The sequence below is a fragment of the Octopus sinensis genome, linkage group LG12, assembly GCF_006345805.1.
Source record: "Octopus sinensis linkage group LG12, ASM634580v1, whole genome shotgun sequence".
In the NCBI taxonomy this organism is placed as follows: domain Eukaryota; kingdom Metazoa; phylum Mollusca; class Cephalopoda; order Octopoda; family Octopodidae; genus Octopus; species Octopus sinensis.
Window position 1 is genome coordinate 47,007,980 of NC_043008.1, and position 27,102 is coordinate 47,035,081.

The 27,102-nt window shown below is 36.8% G+C and overlaps 1 protein-coding gene across 1 annotated transcript in view; it reads right to left on the reverse strand.

Annotated features, from left to right (window-relative positions):
• The window catches only part of LOC115218067 (protein trapped in endoderm-1-like), a 415,031-nt gene extending 393,217 nt beyond the window's left edge, over positions 1–21,814 (reverse strand). The window contains exon 1 of the mRNA XM_036507893.1: positions 21,800–21,814. The gene's annotated coding sequence lies outside the window, so the exon portion shown is untranslated. The remainder of the gene's footprint in view (positions 1–21,799) is intronic.
• Between the last annotated feature and the right edge of the window lie 5,288 nt (positions 21,815–27,102).

Here is a 27,102-nt window from a genome sequence, read left to right on the forward strand (position 1 = left end):
TTGTAAAGTCAAGTTATATCAGACTGACATTTGAATGGTCAAGCAGCTGTTTCAAAACCCGGTCATAGTGATGTAGGAGCTTTGTAAGGCAGCTTCTTCTTCTTGGGCGGAAGCCATGCTGAGTATTGTTCAATAGGTCATTTTCTTGTAGGAATATTATCGACTTTTTTTTTCCGATTATTCACTCCATGACTGATTATGCAATGTGAGAGAGATTGGCCTGTAGATTGTGGCCTCTGCTCTGCTTCCACATTTGTGGATAGGGCGTATAATGCCTTCGTTCAGCATTTAAGGAAGAATATCACTTACAAGGAAACTTTGGAAAAGTATCCGAAGTGGTTTCGCTAAAGCCTGCTTACATGACTTTAGGAGAATATCTGGGAAGGCATCAGGACCAGTGGCGGAGCATGAACTCATTTCACCTATGGTCGCTGTTACATCTGTTTCCTCAATGTTGATGTAATCAAAGGCTGGCACCCCTTTTTTTGGAACTGCAATTTCAAATAATTCAGCCGGATCTTTTATTTGCCTGTACCCACGGTGGGGGTGGGAGAAGACGCTTAAATTGTTCACTGAGTATCTCACTTTTTTGTCCTGGTTCCGATATCTGTTAGTCATTCCCTTGGAACAATGGTCCTTTCTTATATTGAATGGTGGGTGTTTTATTTGCGAATTTATAGAGAGCTTTGCGATTTGTTTTTATGCTTTCAACAGCTCTATTCTCTCTCTCTCTTTCTCTGTTCTTTCCCTTTCGTGAGAGAATTTGATCTTGTTTTCAATTTCTGGGAGCGTCCGTATTAAGACAGACTTATCTCTATCTTTCCTTTGCCTATTCAGCCGCTTTGAGATCTTTGACTTTCGTCTCATGAGGATTTAACTGTCCCTAGGAACCTTGTTTGTCAGTGTGCCAGCCCTCCTTTCTAGGATATATTTAGTGCTTATAGCTTGCACTGTTGACATAAACTGGCTGACTTTCAAATCAATGTCTGTCATACACAGTATGTTGGACCAGTTTCATTTGAGGATCTCTTTGCGGATTGATTCCCATTTTGCCTTATGGAAATTCGGGTCGGATAAGCTTTGAGTCCTCCTGATAGAGTCCATATTATTTGTGAAGCATAGGTCCAGTATGTTGTTTCCTCTGGTTGGTCTGACTATCACTTGCTCCATGAAGAGCTTATTAGTAAGTTCAAGTAATGACACTTTATGCCTTTGTTCATGCAGTGACATCCCAGGGAAGATGTGGGAGGTGGAAATCACACAGAAAGAGTATGTTGATGTTCTGATCTAGGTTTGTTAATACCTCTTCGATGTGTGTGAGGCTATCCTCAAAATATTATATTTTGTGGTATTCGGCGGACGATATATTGTGCATACAGCTACATCAATTTTCTTTATATGTATTAATTAGGTGTCGCAAACCGAGTTTCAATGTGACAGCAACACAAGAGGTGTGACATCTTCGTGAATGCGCACAGCAACTCCACCGTGGAATCTTTCTCTTCTGTCTGTAAGAAATGCAGCACACCCTGCTGTGTGCACTTCCACGTCTAGGGTCTAGATGCATTTCAGTAACGGCTATGCAAATTGCTTGATTGCATGTAACGAGCTTTTTAGACAGAAAATTCTACCTCTGTTGCTGAGATGTAACAGACTACCAATGTTCAGTAGGAGATATGGGTGTGATATTGGGGTAGATGTTAGTGGTGGCCATCCTGGGACTGTCACCTGGGGCGGTCTTGTTCATTGGAATGCATAGCTTTGAGTTTGCACCCTGTGCATCCATGTCAGCTGCTGTACTATCTTCTGGGCCATGTTAAAAAAGACTGTTGTTCGACAGATGCAGTTCGTACAACCTCTGCATATTGTCCTTTTGAGGGGTTTTAGAATGTATACATTTGTCTCTTTTCCTACTCTTTTGAGACGTGTTTCTTCCAGTTGCTGCTCTATTAGTCTGCAGATCTTCTGTTTGATGATTTCCCTCTATGTGTTTGCTGGGAGTTTTGTTTCATGTTTCCCTGCTTGTTGTTCTGATAAGGCTTGGGATGGGCAAAGCTGCAGCCCTCTCCCGTTTCTCCATGCCACCAGGAGCCACTTAAGTAAATTTAAATACAACCTGGACTCTGTCGGTTTCTATCCTTATGCTTTTTCGTTTCCTCTTTTGGCGTTTGGGTTTTTGTCTTATTTATTGTCCTTCGTGTTACCTTTGGACATCAGAACATCAGTTTTCCTGGCTGTGCCTGTTTTTTGTCTGCCTCTGTTTATCACCACAGTCCAGCTTTGACTATTCTTATTGCAGCTGTTGCTGCTGTCAGTGTTGTTTTGGGGGGCCAGTGGTGTTCACAGATTCTTTTTCAGTGCTGTTTTTTGAGGCGGGGGTTGATATGGTTGATATGTAGCATGGCAAGAATATAGGAGCGTATGAACTCTTGCTTCTTTCGAACGATCTGTGCTATGGATTTGTGGTAACTCTAGCTTTTCAAGGCTACCCCTATTAGGTTGTTGGACAGAGAACCCTCGCTCATGCTCCAAACTTGAATAAAGAGAAGGAACTCTTCCAACTGCCAATTTCGACGCATCTTTTGTATTTTGTTAGCCTGAATCTGACTCTGCATGAATTTGCGGTTGTTGGTGTCCATCTATTGATTTTTTTATAGAATAAAGGTGGGGAAGAGAGAGAGAGAGAGAGAGAGTAATAGGGCTTTTGCAAGAAGTGATATGGAAGGTTGTATCGGAGTGATAAAGGAAAGTTGAATGCGAGATGGAATATGAGATAGGGAGTCTGAAAGAAGAGCTGTCATCATGTGTAGGAGAGAAATAAGGTAGTCTATAATAAAGTGGGAGAATGAGAGAAAATGGTATCATCAAGCGCTAAGACAACCCTAAATAGTGTACTTTAATTAGTGTACAAGAATCTAAATATATAATTAGTGTTCAAGAATCTAAATATATAATAAGGAACTTTCGGAAAGAGAAAGAGACAATGTTTAAGGAATGAATCGAAAAATATTTAAAACTAGGAAAGTTTAAGAGAGAGTGAAAGAAAGAAACGGGTAAAAAGTGGCGTTGCTAAGTGTAAATCGGAACCGATGTACTGAACGTTAAGGGCGTTCGAGCAGGTAGTAAATACTAGCAAGGAATGTGTGGTTGTATAGGGAAGCAAAGAAAAGTGATTCAGGATTGGAGTGAAAAAGACTTAAAATATTTAACTTCAGAAAATTTTCAATAGAATACGTAGAATGAGTGGAAGAATAAATTCGTCAGAGAAGTGGAGACGGAAAATAATTTTTAAGATTATTATTTTAGTTCAAGTCACGTGTGTGTTTTTCGCTTTAGCAATATAATTGGTTAAAGAGAAACGAACATCTACACAATCATTTAGAAAATATTTTCATGTTCGGGACACCTTTCAAATCTATTTTTATTTAAATTATTTACATTTGACAGATATTAGTCCTCATCTTGTTTGTTTATTATTATTATATTATTATTATTATCATTATTATTATTATTATTATTATTTTTATTATTATTATTATTATTTTTATTTTGTGGTTAAGAGCGCGGGCTACTAACCGCAAGATTCCGAGTTCGATTCCACGCAGTGACCTGAATAGTAGTAATAATAATAATAATAATAATAATAATAATAATAATAATAATAATAAAAACAACATAGAAAAATACCTTAGGAATGAGAACCCAGGTTAGGTATTTTCCCAAGACACCTGATGAAGGCTGGTGGCTATATCAACCGAAATGTTGTGTTAACAAAGATGAGAACAAATATCCGTCGAATGTACATAATTCATCATCTCTTAAACTGTGGATCAATTTTTGTTTCAACATTGGTTTTCAGCACGTTGTACAGGGAATAACTCGATAGTCAAAAAGCGCACATCGTCTTCTTATGCTGCCATTTTATATATATGTGTGTGTGTGCAGAGACAGACGGACAGGCAGACAGAGAAAGAAAGATGTATAGGTATGATTAACGACCTTACACGTGAGTTTAGATGCTTCAACTGAGCTTGCGCTTAGTTCAGTTGCGGTCATTTTTCTTGTTTCTGTTCTTTAGTTACACTTGCTATGACAAATGTTCTTAAAAGTACATCGGATTTGAGAGATTTATTGGTTGTCGTTGTTAGTTTATATATATATATATGCTCATACACACATAGACACACACAACACATGTAATGTGCACACACATACATATATAGAGAGAGAGGGAAAAGAGAAAAATTCATATACATTTGTATATATATGTTTGTATATTTGTAGCTAGATAGACAGACAGCTAGACAGACAGATAAACAGACAGACAGACAGATAGATAGATATATAGATCGATAGATAGATAAATAGATAGATAGATAGATAGATAGATAGATAGATAGATAGATAGATAGATAGATAGATAGATAGATAGATAAATAGATAGATAGATAGATACATACATACATACATACATACATACATACATTGCTAGATCGATAGATAGCTAGATGGCTAGATCGATAGATAGCTAGATCGATAGATAGCTAGATCGATAGATGGATGGATGGATGGATGGATGGATGGATGGATGGATGGATGGATAGATATGTTTCTTTATTTGCCACACAGGGCTGCACACAGACAGGACAAATTACAAGGTAGAGCTTTTCTTTTGTGGATAAAAAAGGGGGTTTGGTTTTCGATCAAAAGGGATCGTAAAGGGAAAGAAAGAGGACAAAAAAAGTGGGGGGATAAAAATAAGGAAAAGGAATAAAAAATTATCAATAGGGATCGTTATCACAGAATAGTCAATATAAAGTGTAAAGGGGAGGACAGATGAGGTTTACCCGTGGAAAGAAAAGCCTACGGAAAAGACCATGGTAACCTTGGTCAATGAGGTCACATGCTATATTTTCTTTTTACAAAATATAATTTTTACGGTTCATAGAATCATAGTCAAGGTGGCTTCGTCATTCATACGTGCCATCCTTGCTACATTCACCCATCTTTTTTTAAAACATTCACTAGACAAAGATAGATGGATAGATAGATGCTAACATATATTTATGATCATTGTAGACTGTAACATAAACAATAGAAGACAGAATGACAAAGTTAAACCACTTCTGCATGAAATTTTGCATTTGTTTCATATTTCGTAGTTTGTTTTTATTGAATTATTTATTAAATACATAAAGTAGCCAGAAATTTATACGGTTTCGTGATTAAAACACTGCGGAAAATGCAGCACAATGCAAATAGAAAAAAAAACAACTTTGCATTGGAAAGAGTTATAATTTTTACTCTCATATACATAATGTTCGTATTAATATGAAAGAATACTAACGAAGTTATATGAAGGTACTAAGGCTGCAAATGTAACAACGAATGAGTTTATTTCAAGTATGTATGTATCACATCACCGCTACGATGTTGTTTTAAGACGTTTTAGGTTAAACCCGATTACTATCTCGAAAGGGCCGCAAACCCTTAAAGCTTCGAAAGTGATTTCTTGAAAGATGTGTTTCATGAAAAACAGTCAATATTTGGAAAATATTATTTCATAGGAAGTTAAAACGAAAGAATTCATAAATAAATGTAGACATTAGAAAACCTGACACTAGTGTGTGTGAGCCGCTCGCAACCACATGATTCCGGGTTCAGTCCCACTGCGTGGCACCTTGGGCAAGTGCCTTCTACTATAGCCTCGGGCCGACCAAAGCCTTGTGAGTGGATTTGGTAAGTAGAAGTGATAGCCCGTCGTTTATGTATATATATATATATATATTATATATATATATATATATATATATAAATTAATAAATAAAAAAAAAATATGCATATATACATACGTATATGTACGTACCTACCTCTGCATGTATATATGCATGCATATATGGGTTCAGGAGAGCAAAAAAAAAAAAAAAACGTCGAACACATTAAGAAACGAAATCATAAACACAAAACCAAGGAAATGGACATTTTTCTTAAACAACGAAAAAATAGAGTACAGGACATACAAAACGAGGAAAATTCCCCTTCTTCAGTCGCCTTTGTTTCATCTACTCCACGTTTCGAAGGTCAATATATATATGTGTGTGTGTCTGTCTGTCCCCTCATCATCGCTTGAAAACCGGTGGTGGTGTGTTCACGTCCCTGTAACCTAGCTGTGCGGCAAGAGACCGATATAATAAGTACATGGCTTACAAAGAATAAGTTCTGGGGTCGATTTGTTCGACCGAAGACGGTGCTCCTACATGGCCGCAATCGTGTGACTGAAACAAATACAAGAGTAGTGTTATCACTGTCTTCTGACGTAAATATACATGCACACACACACCCTCAATCACGCACATACACGTATATCTATACATGCACACATGTATATAAACGTATGTGCATTCATTGCCTTTATTACGGGAAAAGATTCACCAAGAGGAATCTGCGAAAGTCTTGGAAAACTGTCACCCAAGGAAGTGCAGGTTAAATGCGATTCTATGGACGTTCGTGAAATACAACTTGACTAATGTATGCGTAGAACTTCTCGTATTGACATATATATCGTAATTCATCGATACGTAATAATGTTTGGAATCGATATGTTAAAACGATCTCAGCTTAGTTGATTATAAATCATTAAAATAAACCCTCTAATTTGGATCATACCAAATGCCTTTCCTTTGCGAAGGTACCTACTAGATAATAATTTCCCAGTGTTAAAGCCAGCTCAAGCTCCCTGAAGAAATTAGAATTCTTATCGACTTGGAGAGGTGGAATTTTACAGGAGGCAAAAATCATTGGAGAAAATAACAAAAGGCAAATCAACAAAATGCTGTAGCTACGAACTATATCCCAGCCATTCCTCATTGCCAGCAAGTGTTGTATGACGAAATATTCTCTGACAAATCGACATTACTTATTATTTTTAGTTTTCATTTTACAATCAGGTCAAAATCAGGTAAAATATCGATAAATTAACAGTTCTGCTTCTTAAAATATAAAAATCAATGAAATCACCTAATTATTTTTAAGAATGAAAGAGATTTCTGTCACTGATATTATTATGGAGAACACATTTGTGTGTCTTTCTCAAACTAGTTGCTAGGATATACTGATACTCCGAGAATATTCCAGCTCAGTATATTCACTTCCATTTTGTTTGTAAATCCAATTACGCATAACATTAGAAGGATTTCGTATTTAGAGTCATCAAACTTTGTCCCCACAGAACAGGTATTTATAGGTTGAGGTGCTGACTTCAATGCATTCAAGAAAACAATAATAGGAGAATTTACAAGCGAAGAAGGAGTGACCAAAGCTTTAAGACCTTTCGCGTCCTAATCAATTATTAAAGCTTGGTTGAGGAATTATCATTTGGAGCTGAGATAATAAATAGAAGGGGGATAATCATTCCCCATCTTGTGTTTGTATGTGTGCACTCGCGTGTGTATGTAAATGGATAGATGTCCTTTTACACACACACACAAAGATATGTGTGTGTTTGTGTGTATTTATATTGTTGTTGGCATACTTTTTGTGTCGGGAGACAGTGGAGTTGCGCATAAAATAATCTAGTCCGGCTTTTACATTTCATGTCCTGATACATTTCCTGCTGTGGCTGTGTAGTCCTATCCGGACAAACACTCCCTCTGGCAGGTGCCGCAAATGTAGCAAAATTCTGTTCCTGGCTGGTTGTAATGTCATAGTTTATTGTTGACGTCTTTTTTTGTATTTCCATTTCTTCTCTCTCTCTATCACTTCTTTGTATTCCCTCTTTTACGGTACTTCGCCAATCTCCACGGTTGCTGGCAACTGCTTCCCAATTGCTAATATTGATGTTGCAGGCCTTCATGTCCCTTTTGCAAACATCCTTGTAACGTAATAGCGGTCTTTTCACAGACCTAGTACCCCTAAGAAGCTAGGGGATTCTGCCATCTTTCATACGGCTAACATGCCCAAGCCATCTCATACGTCTTTGTGTGAGGAGTGCAAACATGCTTGGTATTCTTGCTTGCTTGAGGACATTTTTGTTGTGGATATGATTCTGCCATTTGATTCGGAGGATTTTCCGGATGCAGCGCAGGTGAAAGATGTTTAGGCGACGCTCTTGGCGTGTGCATGGCGTCCAAGTCTCACTTCCATACAGTAGAGTGCTAAGTACACATGCCTGGTAGATCTTCATTTTCGTGATCTTGGTCAGGTTATTGTTGTCCCATACCCGTTTGGAGAGTTGGGCCATCGCAGAAGCTGCCTTGCCAATGCGTATATTGAGCTCAGCGTCAAGGTATAGGTTGTAGGTGACGGTAGAGCCAAGATAGGTAAACTTATCCACCTCCTGTAATCTGTGGTCTCCAATATGTATGTTTGGGATGCCCGATGTAGCCTGACCCATGATGTTGGTCTTCTTAAGGCTGATAGCTAAGCCAAAGTCGTTACATGCTTGCTCAAAACAGTTAATGAGCCTCTGGAGGGCTTCTTCTGTGTGTGATACCAGAGCGGCATCATCAGCGAATAGCATCTCCTTGATCAGGACGCTTCTGATTTTGGTCTTGGTACGCAGGCGCGAGAGATTGAACAGTTTCCCGTCACTTCTACTGTGCAGAAACACTCCATCATCTGATGTCTGAAGGGCATGTGAGAGCAAGAGCGAGAAGATGCCAAATAATGTAGGAGCGAGGACACAACCTTGCTTTACCCTGTTTTTTATTTGAAAGGCCGCTGATGTTGAACCATTGTGCTGTATGGGGCCTTGCATATCATCATGGAAAGACTTGATGATCCTCAGCAGCTTTGGTGGACATCCGATTCTTTAGAGCAGGATGAAGAGGCCTTTTCTACTTACCGAGTCAAAGGCCTTTGTCAGATCAATGAAGGCCATATATAATGGTATTTTCTGCTCTCTGGAGTTCTCCTGAAGTTGGCGTATGGAGAATATCATGTCAATAGTTGATTTGTGTATTTATATACATTCATAAATATATAAGTATGCATGTGTACACACAGACAGACAGATAGATAAGTTCGTATGTACATACATACATAATTACATACATATATGGTGCCGAACAGCTCCTCCACGATAAGCGGTCCTTATATTTATTGTGATATATACATGTATATATACAACAAGAAATAATATTTGTCTCTTCAAATAGAAACAAAAGGGTTTATAGGAGTGCAAAAAAGTGTTCAAATATGAGACGAAGGTAAAGAAGCAATGGTTATAGAACAAACATTAATTTTGGATCGACGACTTTACAATCGACCCCACCCCTCAAACATTTAATCAAATATAAAAATCACCATGTTTCACAAACATATAAAAAAAATAATACATATACATAAAATCACAGAAGGTAAAAGTATATAATCGAATAAAATACAAATAGAACGACCAATCAAAAATGTTAAATATAAACGGCTAAAAATTCATAAACTACCAAAAAAAACAATAGACAAATGTGAAATAAGTAAAGGTAAAAATAAACGACTAAAAATGTTTAATCAGACGATTAAATTATTCTTGGAATTATTTTTTGAATAATTGAAAAGATATTTGAAAAAAGTCACTTACTTCGTTCATCCAAGTATGTCCAGAGTTCATAGGTAAACAGACTTCCACAGGTAAAATTCAACATTCCCCCTCCCACACACACACATATATATATATATATATATATATATAGGGTCATTTCGGGAGCTCACCACCGCAGATTATTTACACTGAATTACAACACCGCGATGACCCCTCATTAGGATGAACAGGAAACAGGAGACACGCACGGATCAAAAATTTTTTAAGAAAAGCTTACGCTCTTGTGAAAAGCGTATATAACTTAAAAGAAGAACCCATCAACGGCCGATTCCAAATTTTCTTATAAAAAAAATCTATTACTAAACACTTAAGTGGGTGTACTTAACAGAAATTCAACGTCGCCGGTTTCAAATCCACGTAACGCTAAACAATTTTATTACATCTATTTTCATTTCTATACACTTTCAAAAAGGTGGACGAAAACCCATGGTTGCAAAAAGGGGATCACATCAGTAAATTTATTCAAAGTTTTTGGCCCAAAAGACTTAAGGTTGGCAAGGAATATTTTTACACACAACTTACACTTATTTATATTTACTCTTAAGTCTGAGGGGTGGTGCTGTAATGTTTCTTCTATAACAAATGCTTTATATATATATATATATACATATATATATATATATATAACGGGAAGCTTTATGAAAATAAACAAAAGACGAAGGCAGGTGGAAAACAAACGAACAATTATATATATATATATATATATATACATATATATACACACACACCTATGACATTTTCTCTACTCAATCCGGAAATAAAGACATTTCTTACACGTTAAAGGTATTTATGATGCCAATTTTGAGAACAACTTCAAAATAGTTTCATTGAAAGCGAATTTTAGATGAAATGTGAGCCAACATGTGTCACTTCCTAGAAGTGTACCAACGCATGATTTCCCCAGTAAAATGTGATCTGGACGTTACTTTTGAGTAGAAGACTTTAGTAAACAGAACCGACCGGAGAAGCAGATATGTTCTTATTAGACCTGACGAAATCAAATCAAACCGGAAGAAAACAGGTTTGAGATGAATGAGAAATCTCGAGCTTAGAGTTCACTTTGACAAACGATAAATGGAAAGCAAGGAATTGAGCTCTTGGTATGGCGAACGAAAAGAAGTTTCTTTGATATTCGGGTGGCATGGAGATTTTTCTCCTCCGTGGAGCGGCTAACATAGTTTTGAACCGGATCTTGATGCTTCTAATCATTAGTGTAGGGGAGAAAATCTTTCTCAGTGATAAAACAGCAGCCATTAAATCCAGATATTTGGTAAAATTTGCTTAATTTAAGGATGCGAGTTGGCAGAATCGTTACCGCGCATGTCAGAATGCTAAGTGGCATTTTTATTGATATTAGGTGCTGAGATGTAATGCTGACGAACTTGACTTAGCCTTCCATCCTTTCAAGGTGGTCGATGTCATCGTCTTCCCCTTTCCCTGAAATAGCTGGCCTTGGGCTAAAGTTTAAAACCAATATTTGTTTAAAGAAGGCATTGGCCTGAAACGCAATTGCTGAAAGCGTCGGTCCTTGTGGTAGTCAGCTTCACACATATTATACCGTAAAGTAGACTATATCCCTGAATCTGTCTATTCACAGATTTGGAGAAATTTCTGAAACAATCACTAATAATACGTGAAGTGGGAATTCTTGTCGCAAAGGTAGATGCTTGCAAGGTGTGCAGAAGTAAAGAGAGCTTTTAATTTTGATCGCATCATTACCTGATGGGATGCCAGCATCAACATAATAAAACGAACATCGGTATGTGTCACATATTTTTGACAACCTAACACTGATAATATTATAGCATGGAACTTAACTGCTGCGTTTCGGAGGAAGTGTTGTTTATGACAATCATATCATCATTTCGTATTCGTATCGACACTGTTATTAAACACGAAAACCGAACAAAATCAAATACTAAGTATACAACATTAATAACATTCAATCTGTATATATAACTACTTATATATTCTATCAGGATATTACACAGAGCAACTATTCTACAGCGTTATGAAAGAAAAGATTGACGTCTTTTATGTGTCACTAGATTTATGTTAACTTATCATTTAATTTTTCTAATGTACATTATGCATTTATATATATATATATATGAAACCAATTCGCACATTAAATATTTAATATAAAGGCAAACACATTTAATTGTATATTAGGATAACAAATGCAAATAATATATAATATCAACGTGAGAATATTAGTATCTATACTGCCAAATAATACATATACGGTCAAAATGTTGGAGATATTTAAGTGAGAATGGAACAGAAGGGACCAACTGGTGTGTCTATGATGGAGAGAGAATTGTGTAACGGACAGAATTCATTGAAGATGATTTCATTAATATAAAACAGTTGCATTAAATATGTCCACAAGATTGATGTCCTCGAGTTATCTTTAGTTTCAGCAAGGTGTGTGAGTAGAATCGATTATGGCGGAGATTTGCCTCTTCGGTGTCAACATACGTACATACATACTTACTCGCATACATACATACAAAAACACCTATATACATGCATACATACATATATACACAAGTACAAATATACCTATATACATACATGCATACATACATGTATACATACAAACATACATACACAAGTACAAATGTACCTATATACATACATGCATGCATACAAACAAACAAACAAACATTCATACATACATACATACAAGCATGCATGCATACATACACACATACACACATACACACATACATACACACATACATACATACATTGTAAGCACTGAGTCATAATTTACAATTTCACATTAGCAGCAAAGATTACAGTTAAATTCATGTTACCATTCTAAATATAGATCTCCGTTCTCTCTCTCCGTTTAAATCGCACTATGTGTACTCAGGCATGGACTTACGAAAATAGGTACACACACACACACCCACACACATACACACACACACACACACACATACACACACACAATATGTATGCGCATATTTAGATAAAATTCTTGCCTAACCACTTCAGAATAAGCGTTGTTTTACTAATTCAGTCTTGAGAATACTCTGATTTGAACACCTTCTTATAACAACATTTTCTTCTAAAAACGGGAGTAAAGGGAAGAAACTAAAAAGCAGAAAACTAGCTTTTTTTGGTGAATATTTTTTTCAGGATTGTGTTTTAGCACTTCGTCTCTATCCAACCACCATGCAGAACACTTGCCAGCGTTGAAAAGAATCCACCTTTCATCACACGTAACAATGCGATGCCAAAATGGTTTGCTTTTATGCCATGATAGCAAAGGACAAGCTTCAAGAAGACTTGTCATTTGGTGCTCGTTCAGTCCGGGTGGTACCCATCTTGTCTAGCGCATTTACTTTGCCGATTTGTTTCAAATGGTCCAATACAGTTGGAACCGAAACCCCACACCTTGCTGCTATCTCATGCGTAGTTTGAGATGTATCTGCTTCCACTACAGTTTCCAGCTCATCGTTATCCACCTTAGTATCAGGTCTACCACGGGGCCTGCGCTGATTTTCAAGAGTAAAATCACCAAACAGGAACTTCTCAAACCATCGACGCACAGTGCGCTCATTCGCTACCAAACACCTCACTGATGTTTCGGGTTGTCTAGGATGCATTGTTTCCACGACGGAACACATGTTCATAAACAACACGAATTTTTGACCTGTCCATGGGTTCACAAACGTTGAATTACAAGAGAAAACTCACAATATAATCAGGCACCATGAACTGCATTTCGAAAAGTGATAATGTAACTTTTCAATGTTGTAAAACAAAGAATTATCATTATCTACATATTTAAATTTGATGGATATTTGTCCTCATCTTGTTTGTTAACACAACGTTTCGGCTGATATACCCTCCAGCCATCATCAGGGAAATTTGGAACATGGGTTCTCATTCCTAAGGTATTTTTCGATATTATTATTATTATATTATTATTATTATTATTATTATTATTATTCAATAGTTTTATTTTCATAGCTTGCTTTCACTTCACTACTGAGCGCAGCTCTGTGTGCCTTGGGTATGTGCTGTGATTTGTTGTGGTGGTCTGATGGTTATTGTATTGAAAGTGTTATATTCTTTTTCTTCTTCTTCTTCTTCTTCTTCTTCTTCTTCTTCTTCTTCTTATTATTATTATTATTATTATTATATTATTATTATTATATTATTATTATTATTATTATGTTCGGGTCACTGCTTGGAATCGAACTCGGAATCCACTACGCCATATGCACTCGAATAGATATATGTTAGTCCATATAGTTAGAGCAGATCTGCCGAGAGGGTTTAGAGGATGTATACTCATTAACAGATCGATAACGGGATGAGGAATAGCAGATGTCAGATACTTTCATCCTGTAGGTGGCCACCTGCGATGTTTAGCGTTCGAAGATGAGAAGCACAGGAGGGAAGGGTTTAGGATGGTAATAACATTGTTATAAAGGATAATGAAGTTATCGAATTATAGTGTGATACGACTAAAGGTGATGAGAGATTTTGGGGTCGCCTAGTTGTAATAGTACTAGAAATAAATGTCCATAACATTAACTAAATTTTTTTTTAAATTGTAGTGTTAATGAAAACGTATGCTCGTTGGGAACAGAAAGAAAAAAAAACTGAAAAATGACAAACAGAAAAAAATAAAAGACATTTCACTAAAGGGTGATAAAATATAATAATAATAATAAAATAATAATAATAATAATAATAATAATAATAATAATAATAATAATAATAATAATAATAATAATAATAATAATAATAATAATAATAATATAATAATATAATAATAATAATAACGGACAGCAGATATCACATAAATACAGCAGTGAATAAATCTGGTTAAACAGACATATACTAGAGGATGGGCAACAGTTCCTGGTTTCGGGGAAAAGAAAACACAAGCGAACCATTTAATTATGCTTCACGCATTTATTAGAGGAGTAGACAGTATACGGACACAGTATACGGACACAGATGATGTGAGGGTAACCAGTTGGAAGAGATGTTTTCCAGGAGCTAAAAAGTAGTAACGTCGTCCTCCCTTGACTGCTACTTTGCATTGGCAATTTCCTTTGATGCTCGCAGGTCTATTGGATGTGGAATCAGGTTAAACATTTGCAGAAGCATTATAAATCTTTTAATTTCAAATTTCTGCATGTGTAGGGCAAAGAGGGCTGGCGTGGTGGTTAGTGTATCGGGCACTCGATTGTGAGGAAGTGAGTTCGATTCCCGGCAGTGCATTGCATCCTTGAGTAAAACCCTTTACTTTGCATTCTTCCAATCCATTCAGCTAGCAAAAATGAGTTCACCTGTAATTCAAAGATCCAGCCTTATCACATCCGGTATCATGCTGAATTTCCCCGAGAAACACGTTAACGGTAAGCCTTTCTGTGGAGTACTCAACTATTTGCATGTTAATTTCACGAGCAGGATGTTCCGTAGAGCGGATCAACTTGAAGTCGTAACAGGGGGAGTGCCTGCTAGCTAGTTGCATGTAGGTATGTCACAAGAGTAGACTTCATGCTAAAGGAAATATATTCAGAAGTTCTCTCATCCAATGTGACTGGGATTTCATTAATACGTCAACATGGAATCTGCTTATGTAATTTCGTACAATTCCACTGGTAATGCCTCAGGGAGGAGCCGTGTCACTCGACTAGTCTTTGGACTGACCTTATGACTGTTCATATTCTTTCATCTAACAATATACTTACAGTATCGTATTTCAGTGGAAAGTTGCCGGTACTTGTTAAGTACTTGCTAGTGTTGGTATTGTCTGTGCGGCGAGCTGGCAAAAACGTTAGCAGGCTTGGGCGAAATGCGTATCAGTATTTCGTCTGCCGTTACGTTCTGAGTTCAAATTACGCCGAGGTTAACTTTGCCTTTCATCCGTTCGGGGGCGATTAAATAAGTACTAGTTTCACACTAGGGTCGATACAATCGGCTTAATCCGTTTGGCTGTCCTTGTTTGTCCTCTCTGTGTTTAGCTCCTTGTGGGTAGTAAAGAAATAGGTAGTGCCTGTGCGTATGTATGTATGTTATGTATGTATTTATATATGTATGAATGTATGTTATGTATATATTTGCATGTCTGTGTGTGTTCGTGCATGTACGTACGTATGAATGTATGTATGTATGTATGTATGTATGTATGTATGTATGTACGTACGTACGTATGTATGTATGTATAAAGGAATGAAAAAATTATTAATAAATTGATAAAATCATAATCTATTGTTTTGCAATAAAAATGATGAAAACATTTAATTTCTGCACGATTAAGCTGAGGGTCAATCGTGAAAAGTAAAAAGGTAAAACAGTGGAAAATAAATAATACAGAGTCTTATATGTGCGTTAAGCGTTAATAATAATAGCGAATTGATCTCTCAGAAAATTGTAGTGATTAATCTAAAGATAAATGTAAAATTCTAATGACTAAAAGAAGTAGGTTCGCCATTTTGAAGTTGAAAGGGAAAACTGTATTTCTATATTGCAATCAATCTAAACGTGACATTATTTCAGTCTTAACATGCGTAAAACAATGAATTCAAGCGAAACGATTACATCGTAGTCAAAAGGAATGCAAAACCGTCAGGAAATTATGTACACAAACCGATAAAATGGAAACGACTGGATAATTATAATACGTACCACAACATAATTCAGTCCTTGTTAAGAGCCATTGTTTTAATTTTAAATTATTTAGAATTTAGACCCCAAACAACGCCTCAGTAGAGTGTAAGGAATAACATTAACTTTCAGACGTGGAAGTCCTTTCACACTAAAGCACAATCATCAGACCACACGCATATATATATATATATATATATATATATATGTGGCGTCATTCACCCTGGGCGAGTTGAGTCGGCTTCTTCCACCACCCTCGAGGCATTCTATTCGCCATTGACAATTCATGGAAGAAGTTTCGTGGGAATATGTGGATTTCACAAGCGATCCCCAAAAATCCCGCATGTAGAGACATCCTGTTTGCCGCAGATTGTTCGTAGACGCATGGGCAGAATGACCGAGGAGCCGCCAGTTGCCGAAGCAGACACTCAGAGGAGTGTCTGCTTTGCGTCCCCAAAGTCCATCCCTCCCTCACCGTGGTGGGGACGCTGGCAACGGGTAGTATCAGGGCTATGCCGTCGGGAACTTCGGTTCCTGGTAGGGCCACCCAAGGCGGATTGGTTTGACACCGAGTGGTATTAGGGCCACAACCCGGCAGACAGGGCTCTGGTGAAAATCCCCGGAGTGATATATATATATATATATATATATATATAATTAATCTAAACATGAAAACACAAAGAGAAAACACAACAACGCGAGGACGTGGAACACGTATAGTGTTATTGGACGCTCAGGAAAGGAAAGAAAGAAGGAGGAGTTAACGTTTCGAGCGGAGCTCTTCGTCAGAAAAATAGGAAAAGCAAAGATCCAAGGAAGGGAAGATGGAGGAAAAAAGTCGTCAACGGTACACACGCGGTCACATTTATATATATATATATATATATATATATATATATATATATATATATATATATATATATATTCTCTATTTGCTCTCCTTGTCTCTTCCTGTGTTCCTTCCTGTGGAAGAGCGTAGGCTCGAAACTTTAAAGGCATTTACACTTCCCGAACGTTATACTAATACATCTGTTTGTTGTCTACACCACCTATCTTCGTTTTTTTTGTGAACTCTCTCTCTCTCTCTCTCTCTCTCTATATATATATATATATATATATATATATATAATATATATATATATATGTGTGTGTGTGTGTGTGTGTGTGTGTGTGTGTGTGTGTATATACAATTTCCCTGTACCAAATTCACTCACAAGGCTTTGGTTGGCCCGAGGCTATAGTAGAAAACACTTGCCTGAAATGCCACGAAGTGGGACTGAACCCGGAAACATGCGGTTGATAAGCAAGCTAATTACCACGGAGCCATTCCTGTGCCTATATATGTGCATCCACCGTGTATATACAGTTTTCGAGGAATTATCGCTTCCATATGTTAGTCTATTTTGTAAATGATTAAGGAATTTATACTCCATTATAATAACAAACGCGAAAGTTCTACTGCAAGTTTATCAGCGTAGCCACCATCTTCGAAGAAATATTAAACTGACTACATACAGAACACCCAGAACACTATCATATAGAATTTATCAAAGATAAACCTATTATTATTTTTTAATTTTTTTTTGTAATATATGTTGTTTATCACTGACTAGCTTATCGATTGTGTGTTTTATCTTTTAGGCAAGCGTTGTTTTTTGCTTTTCTTATTTTGTTTGTTCCTATATTTTAATGTTTTTAATGTTTGTTCCTATATACGAGACATCAGGTTGTGTATGGGTGTGACGAAAGGATATGTGTTTTACGCAACATGTTGACAAGAGTGTGTAACGTTTATAGACGTGACACGTTTATATACGTCAGTCACAACAAATGAATAAAGCATACATATGTTATTTAAAGAAAGTGTATGCGATCATTTGTTCAGCAAAGCATTAAGATTCGTTGGTTTCTATAATGTTATGAGGTAATATAAAGGGAAAATGTCGTCGATAACAGATTGACTCAACGTAAGTATGATATTAATACAACATTAGATGTCTGCCAACGCGTGTTCAGAGCTACTCCTGACCAGGAACAAAAATCATATAATTTACCTACTCCTTTGAGATACATAATGAGTATACTCATGGAGTATTTTCGGATGCTTCTCATCAAAGTAGGCCAAATGATTACAAGACGTGGATGTGATTTTAACTAACATTCTACTTTTCCTCACTTCTTAAGAGGGAGAGAATCAAGCTGTGGCAATACGGGAACAGTTGACATCATGCTAAGCTTAAATAATAATTGCAGTAATAGCTGAGGCCTAACAAGTCATCGAATTTTTGATTCCCTGCAGAATATTTGTTGTTTAATATATCTTCGAATTTACAGGAGAAATTTAGAAAGAACAAGCAAAAGAGAACCTTCATATTTAAAAGATAATTAAGTGGAGTTCGAAAACTTCGGAAGGGAAACAGATGAATGTGGTTTCTTAATGAATTTTGTAATAATGATTAACGGTTTCATTTTGTTGGCTTCATATATTTCAATTAATGATATTAACGATGTCTGGATATTTAAATAGATGAGCCAGAAGTTTGAAAAAAAAAAGTGACATAAAAATTTGATAAATGTAAAATGATTCAAAATGTTATGTTTTTCTCGTGACGGGAGTAGAGTCTGCAAACTCTGGTTGTCGTTGGGGAGAACTACATCAGGGTAATGAGATGATTGCACTAGCAGGAGGCAATTTACCACGTGCCTGTTGCTTGTTTACGAAGTTTAGTAGAATATGGGTAGCCACTGGGGTAAACATACATATACTGTGTCGTAATAATTGATTGTGATCTTGTGTACGGAGTGTGCAGTTCACTATTGATATATGTAAACATGATATAAGGAAGCACTGCCCCAGCATGGCCGCAGCCCTAGGGTTGAAACATACAAAGGAATGAAAAAATAATAAAATAAAGTTTCAGTTGCAAATTAAAGTCATCTGAAATCAAAGTTGAATAAAAAAACTAAAAAAAAAAAAAACGAGGCAAAATGAATTTTTAAAAAATAATCTCGGAGAAGTAAAATAGTTTAAGAGAAAAGCGTTTTGAGTTTTACTTTGTTTTTGAATGAGAATCGATTTCATGAGTTGAGTTTGGGTTATAATTCAACGGAAAAGAATGAATGAAGTTAGGTTCCGAGTAACTTCAGAGACAATTAGATTTATATAAAGCAAATAACAAAAAAAGTAAATGCAAGTATTCTACACTTGCATTTACTTTTTGTGTATGTAGAGATTTTGCATCAGGTTTTCGCTGTGGAGGTGAAAATCTTCATTTCTAGTCGAGACTATATCGACCTATGGAGTACTGGGTCACATGTTCACTGACGAATGAAAACACCAAAGTAAACAAACCGTCTTGACGTGAAAATTATTTATTGTAGCAAAGGTTAGATTTTTTTGTTTTAAGAAAGACTGTCCATTGTCTTAAACTCACGGAGTGATGGCTTATCACGCGTCGAAGGTGTAGTACAAGTAATAATTAAACATTAATTTCTTTCTTGTTTGAAAGAAGCATCGAAATCAAGGTTTGAAAACATCATTTAATTAGAATACGAAGATCTCATTTGCAGCAAGATTATATTAATTCAGTTTGAGGTTAGTTTTAAAAATATGCAGAGTGTGTTAAAGGAAATGTGTTCAACAAAATACTCGAATGTTCGGATTACGTGAGATGACAGCTCCTTACATACATGCAAACATACACACAAACACACAAACACACACACACACACACACACACACACACACACACACATATTATATACGACGGGTGGCTTTCAATTTCCGTCTGCCAAATCCTAGGCTATAATAAAAGACACTTACCCAAAGTGCCACACAGAGGGACTGAACCAGGAAATATGTTGTTGGAAAGCTAGATTCTTACCACCCAGCCAGACATACGAGCACATGCATATAGATACATACACATACACACACACACACACACACACAGACACACACACATACGCATCAGACAAAAACATCCATATATGTTCTCCCAGGCAAGCACGCATGTACACTCCTTCATACATAAATACATTTACGTGTGTATGCCTCTTTTTTTCCTCTCCCCATGCTACCACACCTGACTCCATTCTGTAATCTAAACATGAATGAGACGGATTTCTGTTAGAAGCCCGCGAAACATTAACTGTCATGAAGTCGAATCAAACCCTTTTAAATAATATATATATATATATCAATATATATTCATATATATATCATTATATATACATACACATACACACATATATATATATATAATTATAACAATAAGGGTTATTTGCAACAAGTTGCTTAACCACATACGGAACATTTTCTAGAATTTCCGGTATGTGGTTAAGTAACTTGTTGCAAATAACCCTTATTGTTATAATTATATATAATTATATAAGTTTTTACCGAATATGGTCCTTTTCCATACCGAAATACTACTAGGTGAAATTTGTTGATTTTATTAAATTAATTATATTTCACCCTATATCTATAATGAATATATATAAATATAACAATATATATATATATATATATATATATATATATGTAATTCTACAGAGAGTACATCGCTATGGGTACACATATGCACGCAGCGACTTAGAAAATTTGTTATGAAGTGACCACTGGATCAATGAAATCGGCCTTTATTCCACTTTAAATAGTTGCATTTGTTTCATTATCTCTCCTGCAGAGTACCCCATTATAAATTTATTTGTGACGACGTCTTGCGTGCAGATGGTAAACGAGAAGAACAATCAACCCGCACAGAAAGCCTAACGCTGAACGAAACTAAAAGCGATCCGGGGTATATTTTAATCTGATTACGTTTTATACTCTAAATGATTTGTATGTAAACATATTTATCTATTTCGGATAGTCTTGTATTTGTATTAGTATATTTCGGAAGCTATGTTATCGTATAATGTATAATTATCGTAAATAACCGTGGCTTTATAATATTAGATTGCTGACAGGGAACTGCTCATCTTCACTTCATCGCATTGAAGACTACGAAGATAATTTCTGAAATATCCCACTGAACCTGTCTCTCTGATAGATTTCAGTAGAATGGCAGATAAGATTTAAACAGAGCTAACAATGTAAAGCCAACCGTAGCCGGGAGAATTCGATAAATTATTTCAAATAATTTCATTTCGGGCTAGAAGAGATTCGTCGGATAAATGGTTGAAATAGATTATCTGAACACCTTATAACGTCCCAATGGTAAGCCAATCCACTAATTCATCTCGCTTTATCTAATAATCTTCCTAACCTATTCTGCTCCAATAACCTACAACGTCCCTCTTTACCAACTTCTCTCCCAATCTTTCTCTCTATATATACATGTGTACGTATACATATCTCTCTCTCTACACACAGACACGCACACACACACATATATATATATATATATATATATATATATATATATATATATAGCGAGAGAGAAATACAACTAGCGGGAGAAATATGGACAAATTTGGAAAAGAAGAAGTGAAGACGACAAGAAGTAAAGGAAAAGTTTACACCATTATGAATCGCGTGAAAAACCATTTCCTTCTTACCTTTGTAAGTGTTTGTGGTGCACAATATTTCGATTTCCACAGGTGAACCATATTTCTGATTTCTCACTCAATACGCTAATCTTTTTCTTTACTTGTTCTTTCTTCTCAATGTTCATCTGGTGAAAAACATTTATGCTTATTCTTTTCTACTCTAAGCACAAGGCCCGAAACTTATGGGGAGAAGGCCGTTCGATTAGATCAACCCGAGTACGCAACTGGTACTTATTTTATCGACCCCGAAAGGATGAAAAGCAAAGTCGACCTCGGCGGAATTTGAACTTGGAACGTAAAGGCAGACGAAATACGGCTACGCAATTCGCCCGACATGCTAACGTTTCTGCCAGCTCGCCGCCTTGTCAATTAAGCTTATTAGAGTAGCATTTCCTTCCAAAAACATTTTGACTTTATTTACCTTTCTGCATGGTCCCAGTAGAATAATAAAACTCGAGTTTGCTGAGAGGGTGTCAATCTAAACATACAGAGATAGTCAGCTACCTCCAAATTGCCGAAAAACATAAAATGTTACTTCAATTATTTTTTTCTGTAGAGAAATCTTAAATACATTTGTTTATGTCATCAGTTTTATCAGAGATTTTTCTTTTTATGTCTTATTTCGGTACCTTCAAATAGTGTTCGAACACCGAGTAGTTTGCAATTATATATAAATTAGTTTTATTTATTTAACGGTTTAATTCTTGAAAATGTCATTGTCACATATATAATGTCCCTATATTTCTAAGGCTTTGAACTATTCACCTTCCCAAATAATATAATATTGTAGTTCGACATAAATTTAATCGTCTTCCTATGCTTTCTTTACTGCTGGGCTTTATATAAAACAACACGTGACCATTTTCTATTTATTAATCGATCAAAAGGTGTGCTGCTGTTTTGACATCTGATGAAGTGAATTATCAATGAACAAATAACTGTCACAAGGGACTCTAAAATAATAAGATATCCCCCTTCTTTAATATGCTAAATCGGAAACTTGATATCGCGGCTATATTTCAACAGTTCGCTTTATGACATAGTTCTGAACAATTTATAATTCATTCCTAAACATTCTCAGTGAGATATAATTAACTCAGGTTTGTGAAATTTTCGTTGACATCGAGAGGTTTGTTCTCACATCGAAACTACTGCTACTACACATAAAATAATTTTGGACTCCATCCAGAAAAGAACCACTTGAATGATTAGAATAGGGTCACTAGCAGAGACAGTTCAGCATCTGATACATAGGTGAGATGCTTCCTCTCTCAACCTCTTCTACCTCTAATATAGTAGCCTCAGGCCCTCGGAGGTAAGGCAAACACCACAACAAGAATTTCTCTCCTAATCGTCTCTTTTGCTGTCATCGCTCCCGTGAACAAACCCCTGGCTCTGGTCTCATTACTACACCCAATTCTTTTTCTAATAAAATAAGTATATTACAGAAGAAATACTCTGTAGCAGTAATTATATCAGCTCGATAAGATGAAAGATTCACATATATTTGTCTACGGCATTAATATTAGTGTTAAACTATGGGAATACATAAGTTTTATTGAGGAAAATACATTGATGTATTTCTTTTCTAATGATTGCAAAAACTTATCTATGCACAAATTTCACCGTTAGGAGAGGCGAGTATTGTGTGTGTGTGCGTGTGTGTGTGTGTGTGTGTGTCTGTGTGTGTGTTTGTGCGTGACTTGGTCAGAAGAACAGCTGCGACACCAATGGCTGTATTTAGACCATCCGGAACTGAAGGGTAGAAGTTGTTTTAAACCTAAGAAATAGTCTGATATAAATGTTTTGTAACAACAATAACGCGAACGATATCCCTGGCCTATAGCTATGATGCTTAAACTCAGCTACTAAATATGTCAAATACTAAATTATATTTCATCCTTTTGAAAAATTTATATTTCAATAAAATGATGGGAAGAGATACATCATAAATAGCAGCTGAATAAACAGCTCTAAGATCGGTGGTTGGCAAAGTAGCATTTGCACTCCGTTTTCAAAGCAGCCAATTAAATTTCCAAACAGAAGAATAATTCAGCAGTTGCTTAAATTTGTATTTAAATATTGCAGAACCGGTTTATCCTCCAATTTATTGCGTTGAATAAACTGCGGAAATTGATTTGCTCCTCCATGTTATATGCAATTTTCTCTCTCTCTCTCTCTCTCTCTCTCTCTCTCTCTCTCTCTCTCTCTCTCTCTCTCTCTCTCTTCCCCTCTCTCCACTCCCTATCTCTCTGTTTCTTTCTAGCTTTAGCTCTTTTTTTCCCTGTTTCTCTCTGTCTCATTCTTTCTCTTTTCTACATCTCTCATACAGTATCTGTGTATCTCTCTCTCTCTCTCTCTCTCTCTCTCTCTCTCTCTCTTTCTCTCTCCCATGCACAAATACACAATATTATAAAACTCAACATTTCCGGTGACAAAGTGTTTATCTCTAAGCAGTTATGATTTAATATTTTCTACATTGAAATATAAAACAATTATGCAATCCGATAGCAACAAAGGAATGGACAATCAAGTTTTATTGATGAACCCACATCTCTTCTGAAGTCAGGGATTCCATCGATCTATGACGACTGAAGCAGGTAAATTCAGGTAATTCCTGGTAAAGTTGAGATTTCGTATAAGAAATGGTTTATTATATCCCAATATTTTTGGGGGGAGAAATATATAACTCTTTCATCTCTTTCTTTTTTTATGCGAGAATATATGTAGAGTATTAAATCTTTGTAACTCAGCAACGATCCTTTAGATACATTTCTTCTATTATACCTTCATTCGAAGCTAACATTGATACCTCAGCATAATAATGCCTTTTCGTCCTTAGGTCAGCACAGAATACAATAATAAAATGTAAATTAACGTGAAAGTAATATCATCTATTAAAAGCAAAGATCGTTTCAAATGCCTAGAAACAAATATCAAATTTGTCATATCATACAGACTGGCAAGATGTTTCAATTACATTTATTCTGAATTGAGAAATTATTTGGCAAACTGAAAGTAAATGATGTCTATGTAATCTGACACTGAGAAGTAACTAGCTGTCGACGCAACCGGGGTTCATCAAAACCCAGCTTCCAGCCCACAAGCGGTAAACCTCCTGGTCTGCCCTCATTATCCAAACTCGCCGAATGGATTTCTCTGCAGCTTCAATGATGGACTTTATACTCCTCGTTTTTGCTGCACCAGAAACTTCAAGCCTTATCAGAAATTTGCAGGATGCGCCTCCACCACACCCCAACACACGCACAAACACACTTGCCGGCCCATTTTATGTTACTCGCAATATTCCTGCCTCGCCAAATTTATGCGTTTTCTACCATAAATTCTCGTCATGTTGCAAGCTTTCTCTCATGAGCGTTTTCTATTTGTTTTTCCCAAGGCCCAGTCAGTTCCCACACAATCACCTGTATGTCGGAATTTGAGAAGATCATTATGTCTGGCCGTAATATTGTCGGTACGATTTCATCTGGGAACTTTAACCATTCCACGAGCTGCGCTGTCAACAGTTTGTCTTGGAGTGTGGAAAGGAAGCATCGTGATAGTTGAAGGGTCAGTGAATTAGATGTTTCTCCAGCTCTGTTAAAAGTGATGGATTCTTTCCTGGGGTGGTATTTACTGGACTGAATGTCTGTTGGTATCACTTCCGCAACCACTGTGAGCACGTGGTCATACTTCCAGCACCATTGGCCATCGGTTAAGACTCTGCGGCTGCTGCTGGGAAGGTGTTGAAAAGACCCTTTCCTGCACGCAAGGCACAGGTAGTGCTTCATTCTTGCACCAAGTGTGAAGAATTGTTTGACTTGATAAATTGTCGCAGAAAGCCTGGCGCAGAGATCTGATAGCCTGGATGTGAGTCTACCAGATATCTGACCACGTAATTTTCCATTACTGGGCATTGTTCAGGTTCCTTAGTGGCTGAGCATCAGCATCTCATATCATCTGTGCGAACTTCTTTTTGAAGTAAATGTTGATCATATCCTTTTGCACTTCAAATCTGTTCGGTTGAGATGTAGCACAAATCTGATCTCCCTATCGTCACAGATCCTATAAAATCCTTCTGCCTCGACTGTTTCTCTGCCATCTTTAACTATCTTGCAGTTCTCCCACTTCCTACAACCATAAACGTAGGTTTTAGGCCCTGCTACTTTTGTGTCAGTGGAATCTCTGTGCTTCATTGTCTCACTCTTTCTGGATACTATGAAATCCTCTTGAAGACCACTGAGTGGGAGTCGGAAGGTGTTGGTCGACCCTACAGAAAGGTCCAGTGTTTCCATTGTCGCCCTGATTCATCTTATAGTGAACTAGCAGTATGTCTTGGTTGTATATCCAGCATTTAAGCGACCGAGAAAGCCAGATCTCAAGGTGGTGCAAAGCTTTTCCATCGTTCTCCCTTTCTGTAGCACAGAAAACTCCGGTTTCGATGGTTTGAATTTCATCTTTGCCAACGGAATGAGCTTGTCGGTTCGAGTCCTTGAAGCATCCGTCCGTCACCAAGAATATTTAATAGTTATAGTTATCTCTGAAGGTATTTATTGTTGATTGTTGAGCCAGATTTCGCCTGGGCTTCCTGACACTCCACCTCAGCTGACTTAACGACTATGTTCACGGTGAAATAGGAAAGAGTTGCAGAGATTGTGCAGCCAGGTATAATATCGTTTTTGTAAATGTGACAGTCGGATGCTGTAGGTGCAGAAGTAATTCTCATCTGGAGGTTGCGATATTAATCCATATTGAAGTCGTAGATCTTCTTGAAGACGTGGTATCTTGGAAGGGACTCCTCTTATGTGCCATGCATCCGTAGGCATTTGTGAGTTTCGGCCAGAGCCAGTAGATCTCCCTTACCATTCTTCGCTTTCCTTAAGAGCTACGTGGCCACCTCTGCGTGTCAAGGCAACCACGAATTTCAGCAATATCCCACCCCTTTTTTGTACCGATATGTCAAAATATTTGTTCTCTAGGAAGACCTCTGTTCGCCGATGGACCAAGGTACTGAAAACTATTTTGCCCTCCGTGTTTTGAGATGACCTGAAATTGTTGTCTTGTTGATTCACTTCGAATTCTCTTCTTTCCGGATCCAAACACACTCAGCATAAATCCACTGATTGAAAGCACTTCCTATCCCCTAGATCACATTCAGAATCTTCCAGTAATTGGAGGGGTCTAAGACAACGTTTATAGACATTGTGCCCTACTCCACTGGGTCTCGTTACCCCGTGACTGATATATTTCAATGGTTGTGTGCAGGGGACTTCAGTATCCATGAGTGTGCTGTCCTATTGATAACTTTATTT